This window comes from Camelus dromedarius, chromosome 2 (assembly GCF_036321535.1).
Source record: "Camelus dromedarius isolate mCamDro1 chromosome 2, mCamDro1.pat, whole genome shotgun sequence".
NCBI classification, from domain to species: Eukaryota; Metazoa; Chordata; class Mammalia; order Artiodactyla; family Camelidae; genus Camelus; species Camelus dromedarius.
The window spans coordinates 74,282,771-74,298,863 of NC_087437.1; positions in this window are offsets into that span (position 1 = coordinate 74,282,771).

Consider the following 16,093-nt stretch of genomic DNA (forward strand, 5'->3'; position numbering starts at 1 on the left):
ACTTGTCATCTCTTGTCTTTTTGGTAAGAGCCATACCAACATGGCTGAGGTGCTGTATCATTGAGTCATGATTCAGTAGGTATGGAGTGGAGCCTGAGACTCACCCTTCTGCCCAACCTCCAGGTACATGCTCATACTACTGATATATGGGCCACACTTTAAGTAGCAAGTCTCTAACCTATTAGTAAATCATCTTTCTTTCTATTGCCTCATTGGCTACAAAGCAGGATGCTAATGTGTTGCTTCTTTATCCATAGATTTCTCTAGGTGTTCATACTAACTGACTTAGGATAAATAGGGTGATCAGAATATGACTTTACAAGAATATCACATTCCCTAATAATAAGATGAGTTAGTAAATGAAAATATTTTATAAACTAAAAATTATTGTATGCAGTTTGTTGTTCTAAATGTTGATACATATTTGAGTAACATAATAATTACCTATGAATATAAAAGTAAAGCAAGGTTGGCTATGTCCAGCTGATACAGGTTTAATTTATACTGAGAGAGTTAAAACTTCTGGGGCAAGATTCTACTCATCTCTTGTATTAGTGGGCTGTCTGCCATAACACAATACCACAGACTGAGTGGCTTAAACAGCAGAAATATATTTTCTCCCAGCTCTAGAAACTGGAAATCTAGGATCAAGGTGCCAGCAAGGTTGGTTTCTGGTGAGACTTCTCTTCCTGGCTTGTAGATGGCTGCCTTTTCACTGTGTCCTCACATGGCCTGTCCTCTTTGTACATGTACTTCTGGTGTCTCTCCCACTCCCTATAAGGACACAAATCCTATTTGATTAGGGCCCCATTCTTATGACCTCGTTTAACCTTAATTACCTCCTTAAAGCCTCTAACTCCAAAACAGTTACATCAGGTATTAGGGCTTCAACACATGGATTTTGGAGGGATACAGTTCAGTCCATAAGAGATATCCTTCTGTCTTTCTGTTTCAATATCTTTATGACAGCTTCAATGCTTTCTCTCTGATTGTAAAGCCAAATACAGGACACTTATAGCAGACCCCAGTGGTACAGATGAAAAATAAGAAAAAAAAATTTTGTTTCATTCTCTTAGCAGTTTTCCCTTTATCCAATTGCATAAATTATTATAAGCTACTCTCCTTTTATTAGATAACCAGCTAATAACTGTTTACTAATTTATAACATCTATATAAAACCAACCCTCTATAATTTTGAAACCTGTCCTTAGACACAGCTAGCCCTCTTTGAAAGAGAGCATGACCATTTCTACAGAATGAGACATTTTAAATAACATTAAACAAAGCATAAGAAGATTATTAAGCTCTGATAGAGTACTCTACAATTACAAACAATTTTCTCTTAATTATATGCTGCTCTGACACTCAATAGAAAATGCAGATGAACCATTTAATGCATGCATAAGATCAAATTTGAATATCCCCACCAAAGATGCCAGTGTATCTCCTATTAGCTCCTTGCTTAAGTCTTGTTTTCTTCCTCACCTTCGGCATAACCTTATTACTGGAACAGAGATACTGGCTTTAGGTTTTTAATACTATAAAGCAATCAAGAAAGAAAATATCTAAAACATCATTCAAATAATCATTTTTGAATTGTAAGCTTATCTTGACATTATTAGAGTCAGGCCAATAGAATTTTGCTCCAAGATGATAATCCTTTTTTCAACACAAAGTCTACATATTATAATTTGTGCATTCTTAATCGTGAAATAACAACCATGGGAGGCACTGGTCTGATTAAAAGACAAGTGTATAATTATAGAAAAAGACAAATCCAAATTAAGATTAATTTTTTTCTTCAATGTCTCCCTTTAAGAGTTGTCTTTAGAAAGAGTCACATGGGTACATTTTGCAGGTTCTCTGATGTCTGAGGTTCAAGACAATTTGAAAGGAAGGACGGTGCCAGGATGACTTCTGTTCAAATGCAAACACACACAGACATACACACAACACACCCATTTCCCTGGAGACCAATTTCTTTAAATTTTTTATTTTTAACTTTAATTTATATATATATATTAGTTCCAAAATGTTTTCCTTGAGGTGGTTTTGTTCTCTCAGCTGGCATACTCTTTTTTTGAAAAGTCATTAAGGGTATAAATTTGGAAATCTACATTTGAAAAGAAGCACCAATTTTATTTACAAAAACTTGTTTTCATCAACGCTAAGCAGCAGAGTTGTGTTGCCATTCCAAACATATTTTTGAAGAATTAATTACATCATATATCTATTCTTGGAAACAGTAAATAATAGAAAGCAAACACAAAGGTCTCATCTTTGGTCTTTTATGCAATGACATGTTTGTAAATTAGGTTGACAAATTTACCTAGCCTTCTTTCTTTTCTACTGCTTACTGTCAGTATAAGAATGAATGACAAATTGGTCTTAATCAAAATTGAAAGATTCTGCTCATCAAAAAACACCATCAATAGACCTACCATGTGACCCAGTCATCCCACTCCTGGGCATATATCCAGACGGAACCCTACTTCAAAAAGACACCTACACCCCAATGTTCACAGCAGCACTACTTACAATAGCCAAGACATAAAAACAGCCTAAATGTCCGTCAACAGATGACCAAAGAAGATGTGGTATATTTATACAATGGAATACTATTCAGCCATAAAAAATGACAACATAACGCCATTTGCAGCAACATGGATGTCCCTGGAGAAAGTCATCCTAAGTGAAGTAAGCCAGAAAGAGAAAGAAAAATACCACATGAGATCGCTCATATGTGGAATCTAAAAAAAAATAAAATAAATAAATACAAAACAGAAACAAACTCATAGACATAGAATACAAACTTGTAGTTGCCAAGGGGGAGGGGGATGGGAAGGCACAGATTGGGAGTTCAAAACTTGTAGATACTGACAGGCATATGCAGAATAGATAAACAAGATTATACTGTATAGCACAGGGAAATATATACAAGATCTTGTGGTAGCTCATAGCGAAAAAAATGTGACAATGAATATAAGTATGTTCATGTATAACTGAAAAGTTTTGCTCTACACTGGAATTTGACACAACATTGTAAAAGGACTATAACTCAATAAAAAAAAATGTTAAAGAAAAACAATAGGCACCTTTCTAGTTAAAAAAAAAAAAATCAATCCCAGCCTAGGTGGAGTTTACACTTTAGGAGCATATTTATAGCAGCATGGTAATAGCAGAAAATCAAATAAAGAAAACAACCATAGCCAAATCAAATGTCCATACTTAGGAGAATGGATAATCACTTTATGAATATTATACAGTGGTAAAAGTATACAGACTCCTCTATGGGCAACAATTTTAAGCCGAAAAGATCACTTGTAGCATGAAAGAATTTTTATAAAACTCAAAAATATATCAAGATAAAATAAAAATCTTAAAACATAAATATGTGATAAAACAATCAATATGTGGTTTAAAATATGTGGTGAAAAGACATAACAGTTACTCATATGGAAGTGGCACAAGGATGGATTATGAACAACAAACAAAAGTAGTTTCAACATGAGAATTCAAGCTCTTGCCCTGAGGTTCTTTAGATCAGATGTTGGGTTCATGGGTGTTTATTTTATTTTCATGCCCTGTTTTCTAAACATATCAGCTATTACACAACATATGAATGAAGGCAGAAATTAATGTGGTTGAGGCTCTTTACAACTGTTTTTAACTATTGATAAATTGAGAGACAAGGTAGGTTTACCACCATCAAGGAAGAACTGTAGTACTTCTCTCTAACGTCAAGCGCTGCTCCCCACAACTCACTTCACTCTACCAGGTGTTCACACATCTACTCTTTTATTTGACACCAACTAATTGATCACTACATGCTGGACAGCAGACTCAGTGTTAAAATAAACATTCTTTACAGTTATTCAAGACCAAAAAAATTGTCTTAAACACAAGTGCCTTTTCATACTCTCCCTTAGGACTACTTTGAGACAGGATCTTCTACATTTTGCCTCTATTTTAATAAAACAAAGCAGTAGATTTGTTTTTAATTTAAAGTCTTATTTTTAATTTAAGTAATCCTTATTGCTACAAAATTCACTCTAAGTCATTGAGGAAACTGCTACTTCTTGTAACCAAGACTCTTTCTATTAATCTCTTATTGCCCTCAGTAGCCCAATATGTAGTCTGAGCTGTACTTTATTTGTATGCCCTGCCTCATTCCAAAACACATATGAAATTTAATAATTATTGAATAAACAACAAGACATAAAATTGAGCAATATTTCTTTCTGCTAGCTGGCATACAGATACTTTTTATTCTTTAGCATATGTAATATTTTTCTTTGTAAAGAGACACTCATTAAACAAACACGTTTATCATTAAAATAATAAAGCAAAAGAGACTTAATTGTGGTATTTTTTACATTTAATGGTTTTAGATTTGTTATAGAAAGTCAAAAAGGCAAAAAGAAAAATTACCGGACATTTTTCAGATTTTCAGTCACTGTGATAATTTTAAATATTCTGTCCCTGATAAATTCATCTTTCTTATCAGAAAATATGTGCTGATATATGGATTTTAAAAACCTGTGCTCCATGGCTTCCTTACCACTGTCTCCCTCTCTTTTTCCTTCCCTGATTCAGCATGTTCCAGAATATTCTCAACAGAATCAGATGCATTCCACAGAAGGCATATCTTTGTATTTAGAAATTTTATAATGTATACATTTATTTTTATACAGTAGAAATATTATTATTATTTTTAGTATGGAGATCTTAGGAAACTAGAGAGAAGCTGAGTTTAAATTTGTGAAAGAGACAGAAATTAGTGCGTTCATTAATTGGGATCATCCTCCCATTATCAACACTGTGTTTTAGTTTCTTACAATAAAGTGTTTCTTCATTCCAGTAATTACCACTTATCTGAGACAATATTCTTGAAAAAATATGTAAATAAAAATCAATTGCAAATTTCCTGGTATCACAGTGTATTAATTGCTCCATTAATGACAGTCTTAAAATACAGGGGAAAAACAGAAGCTAAATTTCTATCCTGCATTACCCATCACAATAGAAACACTAGACAAAAAAAAAAAAAAAAGACAAAACACTAGGATGATCCTAACTGATGGATTTGCTGAGAGTTAACTTCCTATTTATGAACAGTATCCCAAGTTTAGTCTTTGCACGTATAATATACATGATATGCTTTCGTGTTACATGCCCTGATAAATTTAAGTGTATTTCTATGCAGAAAATGTAGAAAGAATCCAGTATCATAGTTAGCAACTGGAGTAAGAATATTCTGCTTATGATAGGATTTAGGAATAAGAGAATGGCAGTAAGAAGTAACTTAGAATTAGAAAGAGGAGAGAGGAGGAGGAGAAGGAAAGGCAGACAAAGACTGAGAGAGGTGGATATTTCATCAGCTTAATATGCATAATCACACTGTTGCTGTGACAAATATACTAATTTTTAAAAACAATTTCAGTTTCTTAATGACAATATGCATTTTTGCCCTCAATTTTTCCCCTGCTGAGAAAATAAAACAAAACAAAAACAAGTGAGATTACTAACAGAGACTGAACACTTCCCAGTCTTGCTGTTTTGTGTTGTGTTGTGTTGTTTTGTTTTGGTGTGAGGTGGGGTGTGGGAGTGCAGCAGGAAGTGCAGGAAAAGGCATGAAATTATCGATATGGAAAGACTTAAATGGGTCGGTATTAACAGAAAAGAAGATTTCTATATAAAACTTCAATACGTGAAAAAAGGAAAAAGTTCTTTTTGCAGTACAAATAGAATGAGAATAAGAGGAAAAACTGTTTGACACATCTTGTCTGGACAGGATGTAAGACTGCTGGAGTTTCATGTGGCTTGCTAGTTTGTTTTGTGGTCTGCAATGCTCTTTATCTCTGTCCTTTAATGAGTCTAGGCGATAGGTATCTAGAAGAGAATGACTAAGAAGGTGAGATGTCCATGTCCTAATAATACTTAAAGGACCATGGATGTTTCGTACGAAGAAGAATTAGGACATATGCCAGCCAAAGTCAAGTTGCTGTAGGGGAAGTTTCTATTGCTTTCTATGCCAGGAATGCATTACTCAGTAATTACTTACTAAGTATCTATTCTGTGTGAAGCACTCTGCTAATCACTGTGCATCAATGGGTTGGTGACACAGGCCATCACATTTTCCCACCCTCATGGAACTTTTTCTCATAACCACGTCTCCTCCTGGGAAAGTTCCCACTAGCAAATATTCATAAATAACATCAGGAATGATGAGCAGACCTGGCACCTTAGATCAGAAGCGTGAAGGAGTCCAATGAAGGTCAGTAAGTTTCTCCAACATAAACTGAAAGAAAGGAAGCTAGGAGACTGAAGATTCTGAACCAGAGTTTTCGAATACCATCCAAAGAGACAATGCTGTGGGACAGTTATATTAATGGGAAGAAAGTAACCTCAGTTAAGAATCAGAGAGCAGCCCCTGACATCTATAAGGATTAGGAGTCAACTAAAGCTCTTCGTGAATTCTTCTGACAATTAGAACCAGAATCCCTCACTGCGGATACTTCTCTCTGCTTGTGCTTTTAGAATTTTCTCTTAATGACTTCTGGCATTAATTTATCTTAATAATGGAATTAATAGAAAGAGCAATAATACACTTAATGATAATACATGTAATAACTATCATTTGCTGAACAGCATCTACGTTCCAGCCATTGTACTAAATGATTTATTTGTACTTTTTTGAGGTATACATCAACCTTCTGTTGTAAACATCATTTCCTCCATTTTTACAAACAAAAAAAATTAAAATTCATAGGGATGAACTGCTTTTTCTGAAGTTCACACTGATAGTTTTGAGTCTGGCTCTGCCATTTACCAAGTCCCTGCTAAGGCCGATGCTTTTGATCATTTCCAAATAGCCAGACAGAAAACCATCGTTTGTGTAGAGTAGGATACCAGGAGCAAGAAATGCTTGCAAGTGCATGAAGAAGTAACACTGACTATTTCTGAGGAGGAAAACTGGAATGGAGACAAGTTTTCCTTTACAATGTATACTTTTTTGAATAATTAAATTTTATGTTGTCTTCATGTACAATTTTTATTTTTAGCACGAATAATTCATTCCTCTTAAATTCATTCCTTTCTGTCTAAGTTGTGCTGAGATAGTCCAAGGGAAGGAATTTTCAGGGGGGTATTGCTACGTTGGCAACTTGTCACATTTGAAGGCAGGGATCATGCAAGAGTGAGAACACACCTGCAGAGGTGTCAGCACCCAGCCTCAATATCCAGCCTGGACAAATCTTCTGAACTCCTTTCTGCTAAAATCTTGGACTACATTTTAATTTTAATATTGGAGGTTATAGCCTTAGTGGCTCTTGGGGCACGCGGGGTGTGTTATAACAGACCTCAGCACATCACAAACATAACTTTCTAACAATTAAAATGTTCAAGGGTGAAAGCTCTTCAAATATTCAACTCATTATAAATGTTTTCAAGTTAAATTAAGAAAAAACTTAATAGTTAGGCAAAAATAAAATTGATGCCAGTGCCAAATGCTGACACAGTTTAAATGGAATTTCTGGGCCCATTATCGTTGGTGGCAGGGTAAGTTGGTTCAATCACTTTGAAAAAATTAGCAAAATGACTCAAAAACCATAAAACCATCCATAGCCTTTGACCTAGTAATCTCACTTCTGGCACTTTGTCCTCTGAAATTATAATGTTGCCACGTCAATTGAGAAAGTTATGTTTTTTAAGCATGTGTGGTTGGACCTATAAAAGCTTATTGTAAATGTTTTACATTTATACTAAAATAAAAGTATAAAGGCAGCGCAATAAATAAAAAGAAAATCAATAGTTTTCCCTAAGTGAATACTGTATGTTAAGTGCTGAGCTAGAAGCCATACACACAGAAGCTCATCCAAAGTGATGCAGGAGTCCACGAGCCAAAACCCTTTATCACTAGGCAATTTTGCACTTTCATAGTTCAAGGACAAATGATGCCATGAGATAATCCTAAACACAGTGAACACATTTCAAAAGAACTTTCTAAGTCATCAAAGAAAGATTACATTTAGTTCAAATAGTTATATATTTAAGACTATGTGAACTAACTGGGCAGCGAGTCATCAACATTTACTGCAGAATACTACTATGACCCATTTACCCCAAAACAAGCCATCTTAAGGAAAGATATTTTTAATTTCTTGAGAACAGGGATCCCTTCTTATTTTTGAGTCCTATTGCTAACCATGTAGGACAACTGTGTGACATTTTTATTTGGCTAATATTAGAAACTGAGTTCTGAATTCATAACTGCTAGGGAATGGATTATTGTGAACCACTGAGGTTTAACCCATTTCCACACAGCAACAGACCTTAAGTGAGAAAAGCAGAAAGAGTGCTGTATACACACCACATTAGCAGTCACGAAAACATGCCTAAGAAAAAAGACTAGAAAGAAAGAAAGAAATACAAACTAGAAAAGCAAGATGGAATACTGGCATTATGAACGAGTGATTTTACTTCTGTCCATTTTCCAAAACGTTCTTCCAAGCAACAAACAGTTGGGTCTTCTTTTTTTATCCAGACTGACTCTCCCTTATAAATCAGGAAGTTTGGACCATTAACATGTAATGTAATTATTGACATTAGGTTTAAGTCTATCAGTGTGTGATTTGCTTTCTATTTGTTTCGTCTGTTCTTCGTTCCCTTTCACCTCTTTTCCTGTCCTTGGACTGATTGTATTTGATGATTCCACTTTCTATCCTTAGCTGGATTATTAGCTGTAACTCTTTGTGCTATTTTAGTGATTGCCTTCAGATACATAATATACATCTTTAATTTATCTTTATTAGTTTACCTTCAAGTGATAGAATGCCACTTCACATCTTTATAACAAATTTGTAACAGTATTCTACCATATCCTTGCATTAGTATCACACTTGTCACACATTTTACTTCTGTATATGGTTCAAACTCCACAGTACAGTTTTATTTGCTGTAAGCAAAAATTATCTTTTAAAAATATTCAAATAATAAGAAAAAATAACTGAGTTACCCATATGCTTATAATTTGATGCAAAGTAAATGGCAAAATACAAATATACATGTATATTATGTGTATATACATACTGTGTGAAGAAGACAGAGTGGTGGAATTTTGTTTCCTTTCCTCTGTTTTCAATTTGCTTTAATGAACCTATATTAATTTTATAAGGAAAGAAAAGTTAGTATAACGTTGGTTCATTCTAAGTTTATGGGAAGTATAAAAATGTTTGGGGTATAATAAAATGTTAACTGGAAAGAGAAAGAATAAAATATATTATATGGGCAAAATGACTATTACCTTCAAAATAAAAAGCAATCCTTATGAATTTATACTATATACAAAATCAGGCAGTATCACTTTACTGAGATCCTGCAGACTGGGAAGGGATGAGGTGGAGTGGGGCACTAGACTACAGAAGTAGCATCATCTCAAATCCTAAAGAGCCAATTACTCTTCCTGCCATAAAATATCTAAAACATTCACCTGTTCATTTATATGGAGAAAGAACACTGCCTGAAAAGAAAATAAAACGGAAACATTCAGAGAGCAATGAGGTTAGAGGGGGAGTGACAGCATTAACAGAATAGAGCAGGTGTTGCTAGGGTGCGCAGAGCATCAGACCGAGTCCTACAAAGCACAGAGGAGGAAGCACACCAGGTAACTGAATAAAGATTTTTTTGAGTACTTTGACTGTAATGTGTTCAAAGATTAAGTAACAGGTCTTAAAATATTTTGTCAAATAAAAGTGTACATCACGGCATAAATCAGCATGATGCACAAATAGTGTGAAGCGTATCAAGGAAGGTTAGTAAAATCTGGAGGAACAGGAATCCAGAATGAAGTATAACAATGATTGCTTTCTTAGCCACAGCTCTTGAGGGATTTCCATCTGCTTCTTGGTCACGAGGAACGAAAAGTTTACAGCAAATTCTTTTACATATCTATTACAGTTTATCAAATACATTTGTACCAATGTAATCTTCATAATAGATATGCATAGAATCATTCCAGGGTCTGTGTTCAATCATTTGCAATAGATTCTTTTGCTCTGTTTTTAAAGCCCCACATTGAAGTAGCCTTTAAAATGCAGAGAGGATTACTGGCTTGCTGGACTCCCTGGGACTATTGCAAGCAGAGCGTTTTGCCCAGAGAAGGACAAAACAAATGAGGTCTACCCTGTATGGAATGCTACTTTAATAAGATTTATTTTTGCTCAACATAACAAAATATTGGGAGATAGTCCAAAATGTTAATATAATTTGTTGTCGAAAGATGAGCTTTTGAGTATTTCAGCCTAATACTCACTTTTCCCCAAATATTTCTAATAGTTAACTTTGATATGAAAAATAAGCATCTTTAAAGGGTTAGTAAGGAGATTATACACAATATATTTAAACCCTCCCTTGATGTCTAGCAGTCATTCTTATGATTTTCAGTATACCTTCTCTGGAGAAGTGGTGCTTCTCTTAGAATAACTAAATTGTGCAGAATACAGTTTACAGACATCCTGTTAGGAAGCCATGATTCTTCTGTCTTCCTCCTCAGTTATAGCTGAGACAATCCGTGTGGCAACTTGTAACCTGGCATTTGCTGTATGACAGACCATCAGTGGTCTACTAGTCCAGCTTCTTAAAACACCTTATTTTACACATAACTCTGATCCAATAGTATATTCACTGAGGTATATGAATACAGATATATATGTTAACAAAAATGATTCTTCTTAGTGCTAAAGTCTCTCTCTCCTCTCCTCTTCCTTTCTTTCTCTATCTCTGCTTCATCACCCCCTCTTCCTTTCTCTCCTTTTCCTCCTATCACCCTTCTTTCTCCTTCCTTTTTCTTTCCTTTCTACTTCTCACCCCCTCCCTTTCTCCTTTCTTTCCTTCTATTGAAGGGGTTAGTTTTTGACTCCAGAAAGGAGAAGCTGCTGCTAGTCTGAAGAACTGGAGAAACATTATTTCACTTACTTTAAGCTATCAGTATCCCTTTAGCCTATTCCTGACTGATGAACTGTATCTACAGACCCCAGCATCCCAGACACTCAGATCCAAGAAACCCATCTGAACTTTACCTAGCTGGCAACACAAGGTCCATAGCACCCTTTCCCTAATTGTATTGGCCAGCTGTTCTCATTGCTCAGTTGGCTGAGAAACACAAAAAGGGTGGGCAGGGATCTTGAGAGGCAGCTCCTTACTCCCCCAGCATGCTGGCTTGCAGGCAGCTCCCCTGGATCACTACCAGTTCTTAGGATCTGACACTTAGTTCAAGGGCCACTCAGAGTTCAGAAGCATTTAGGAAAGCAATGGTGGAAGCGATCGGAATAGTTTTCTTTATGGGAGCTACATCAGCTAAGAAATGCTGAAATGCCTGAAAGTGAACTGTCTTCTCATATCACTGTTGATGGGTTAACTCAGATTCTCCCAATGCCCTGAATCTTCCAATTCATTTAACCATGAAGGTAGATTCCCCAGCTTCCTTGGTATTTTCTTTCCAAATAGAAAACCACTGTATCTTCTCAGAGCATTTCCTCATTTGTAACAACATGCAATTAAGAGGAAGAATAATAGTACATGCCTTAGTTCTCAACAGGGGACAGATGAGAATTACTAAGAAAAAATTTCAAAACTCAGATTTCCTACACAAAGATATGCCCTGGTGAAAAGGGGAGCAGGAGAAGGGGAGAGTGTGCCTGCTGTGCACTTTGACGGAGATTCCCAAATGACGCATGCCCTCTCCTCCCTCATTGGTTTGACGAAAAAAGACTGCACTTCTGAATTGGGAAATCTAGGTTTTAGTCAGAGCCCTGCCATTCTTCATTAATTTATTCATTCAGCTAATACTGAGTGAGTATTTTCTGTCAGGCACAGGGCTAAGTTCTAAATATAGAGTGATAAAACAAAGAAGTTCACTGACCTTTTGGAGCAGAAAGTCTAGTTGACAGATATTTAGCAGATGATCATCTCACATTTAATTGAATTTGAGAAGTACGCAAAGGGAAAACACAGTGTGCTCTGAGAACCTTAGCTGTGAGACAGTAGAGAAGTAACCAGACCTCCGTGCCTCAGATGTGCTGTCTGCAAGATGGCAGAATCTGGACTTGACAAATGACCTTATAGGTATATGATAAGAATACCAGACAAAATAGACGTGAGATTTACAAAATGTCATGTAGTAAATAAATATGAATGACTACTATCTGTTAGAGAGATTTAAAAAAAAAAACACACAGTAACCTATAATTTCCCCATTAGCTGGCAAATACATTGTGGCGGTGCCACCATCGAAGAGAAGGCAGGCACGGTATATCCAGTTACCCTCAGTAAGTCCTGCAGTGGGTGTGGAATTACTAAAGTAATCGTTACCTGATGACTAGATACAAGCTGTTCCAATTACCTATTTGGTCAACAAACTACCCCAAACTTTAGTGGATTAATACAGTGTATGAATTCGGGAAGGGCTGATCTGGAAAAATGTTCTGCTCCCAGAAGAATGGAGCATCAGTTGCAGTCACTCAGTAATATCCAGCTGGTGGTTGGGTTGGTCTGGGAGGTCCAAGCCTGACTCCTTTCAAAGAGACCTAGAAGACTTGGCTCTGTGGGCACCTTTCCCCTTTCATGCACTCACACTGTTTTCAATGTTACCATGTTGGGCTTCTTATGTGTTAGGTCGGGGATACAAGAGGGAGAGTTCCAGGGAACAGAAAATAATAGCTGCCAGTGCATTAAGGCCTGAGCCTAGAAAGAAGCATTGTGCCACACCCACAATATTCTATCAGTCTAGGTTTTCAGAGAGCCTGACCAAATTCAAGCGAAATAAACCTCACTTCTCCACGAAAAGAATGCCATCGAATGTGCAACCATTTTAATCTGCCATAGGAACACTGGTAAAAATCAGCCCTTTTCTCTGTTAGCCTCAGCCCCCAATCATCCATCCTTGTTTCCACAATATATATAGATCAAGCAAGTTTCTTCATTTATATAATAACAGGGAGGTAAAACACAGGAAAAAATCTTTCCCCATAGACCCCCATTTATTGTGCAAAAAAGGCAAAAAGGCCCATTGAAACATTTTGAGAGTAGGGCTGAGAAGCAGTGGGGAATGACGGTGCAGGTCTGTATTCCTTATTCTTCACTGAACCCTTGGCAATGACCCCAGTTCCTGGCACATAGTAGATACCCAATAGTATCACATTAAAGAAAGGAGGGAAGGGGATTGTGGGGGCCTGATGGGCTTTGTACTCTGTTCAAAGTACTCTGGATGTTACACTGAAGGCCACAGGGATTCACCGGAGGATTTCAAGCGGGGCCAATGTGATCAGATTCCTCTGTTCTAACCATGCATCTGACAACACCCTGGGGAGAGACCTGGAGCAGACCCGGCACACAGGCACTGAACAGTTGCGGGTCTGTTACAGTAATCTTCCTCTGGTGGGCTGCGAACCTTTTACAAAGATTAAGGCAGATGTAATACTCTCTATTTTACCTGAATCAGAGAACTCAAACTTGCTTCTACACTTGCCTTGAGTATGAAATTTAGACATGTGTTAAGAGTACTGGTCAGATCACAGTATATTTCTACTGATCTGCCTGGTGCTCTCCTGACTAACAAAACTCTCTCCTGATGAAGTCACAATTTGGCTTCTAAGCACGTCTTTGCTGTGAGAAGATGTGTGAAGCACTGACCAACAGAAAATGCCTTGTTTTGTAGGAACTTTTTTTTCATGTCTTTTCAGCTTCTTTTTGGATTTTGCTGTAAGCTCTGGATATCAGTAACCTCTCACACTCAAAAGTTCAATCGAAGAAAACACGAGTTTGTACATGATTCTCATCATGGCAAAATGGCATTATCCGCTTGAGGCTGTAAGACTGTAGATGAAACGGGGACTGAACATCAAGTCTCAAATGTATCTGGCTGCCAGGCAGAAAAGGGCAAGTGGTCAGTTGGATGAAATGACTTACAAGCCTCCCTTACAAAGTCAAGTATTTATCTAGAGGTGGTCAGAAAATAATCTTGACCCACCCAGTCTTACCTCTAGCTTTTCACTTGCTTGAACCACAGCCATTCATTCAATGAACAAATATCTCTTGAGAGCCTACTTTACTGGAGGCCCCATTCTGGGTGTGGGAAGTAAAATGCTGCTTAGATAAAGACTAGCCCTGTTTTCACTGCATCACTTCTGGGCAATTTAGAGTTAGAGCAATCTTCTCACGGCTTGTGAAATACAGTCTAATTAGTCCCACTCTCACACTTGTTTTGTGCCCTGATTATCAGGATAATTCTGTTGTTCAAAGATTTACCCTTAATCTATCTCTTCTATGGATCTTCCTTATTATTCTGCCTTCAAGTAATTTCTTTGCTTTATACCTGTTTCAAAAACTTTAACCCTTGGTCATACAATGTGTTACTCTCTGACTGATACGTAACCTGAAAGTATATACAAAGACACATTAGTATAGAGATATCACAGCATAATATCCATTTGCACCACAAACAAAGATGAGTGTTTACAATGAATAATGTCTTTGAAACACCCTCAGCAGGGCTGAATTCCCACCAGTTCATATGAACTTCACAAAAGATCAACTTTAAGTGGCTGCTCCATCCTTCAGGTCAGAATCCGTTGAAGAAGTAAGACCAGATATGTCCCCCATTCAACGGGAGGATAATATTAGTGCCTGGATGTGACAAGTCACGTATTTCAACCGTGAATTTTTAAAAGTTGTCGTATAAAGAAATGAAGAAAAGAGAAGAAAAGAAATTCTACTGCTCATCATCCTCTAAAGAGTACGTGAAGCTGTCACAGAGGGGAACAATGCAATCATTCTCTGCCCTCCAGCTGAAATATTCCAGAAACAGGAGACAAAAATGTGATTTGATCCTCAATGCTATGCCTGAAAGTGTGCTGTGGATTTTATGAACAACTGGCAGTGGGGTCAAGTTTAGAACACAGTCTCAATACCTTTTCTATCATCATTACCTATAAACTGCAGAACACAAAAAAGGAAGTGAAGCCAAACAGGACATGGAAAGCTGAGTAAATACTGAGACATTTGTAATGTAAAAATTTTTACTCCACTTCTTTCTCTCAGTTTCCCATCTACTATCTGAACACTTTCCTCACCTCCCCAAAAGACTATAAAATATTTCCTCACTATTTACAGGGTAAGATTTTCAACCTCTTTTCCTCTTATACCAAAATATCAAAGGATTTGCTGTCTTTCTACATTGCGATGTCATATAAATACTCAAAAGGAAAAAAGAAAGCTCTGCTTTATTTTAAGTAGTGAATTCCCCTCCGTCCATTAAGAGTTGAACAGAGATTTGCTTGATAGTTCTGAAAAGGTCAGATATTATGGAGGCATACTGGATGTATACGTTTATAAAACACTCCATTTGTAATCACAAAAATTCATTTCCACAACCATCAACCAATTCATCTGAATGTTTTGTAACCTATCCTCCATCTCTGAAAAGTACTTCAAATTACTGTTATTTCTAACTACAACTCTAGGAATTTTCACATTATACATAACAAAAAAGCTTTTTAATATTGGCACAGATTAATAATAAGAGTTCATTTTCAATTAGAAATTAAACATAAGGATTATTTGAGACTGTTCTCACTTTCATTAGGTATGTCAGTAATTGTAAGTGGGGATAGGTGGTAAATTAAACATAAATTGAAGTGCATGGGGTACACAGTAGTCACTTAAAATAAATGAATGGATAATTATTATTTTTCAATAAGTTTTGATGGGAAGAAAATTGGACTAAAATTCCTTGGCAGTGTAGATCTTATCCCAAATGAATTCAAGTCAGCTTCCCTCTGTTCCTTATGAAAGAAAATGTGCCTGCCTTGAGTAGAATTTGGCCCCAAGCATGGCGATTCTTCAATTAGGCACAAAATCATCAGCAATGACTGACCCCAGGCCACCCTAGGCAATGTGCAAAAGGGCAATGCAGGAAAAAAACCACATGAGATTGATTAAAGTTGGGGAGTAGTGTTATTTCTGGTTGCTTATCTATTTGTTATTTACTCAAGGGTGAAAAAAAAGCAAAGAAACAAATGATCACCCACATCAAGTC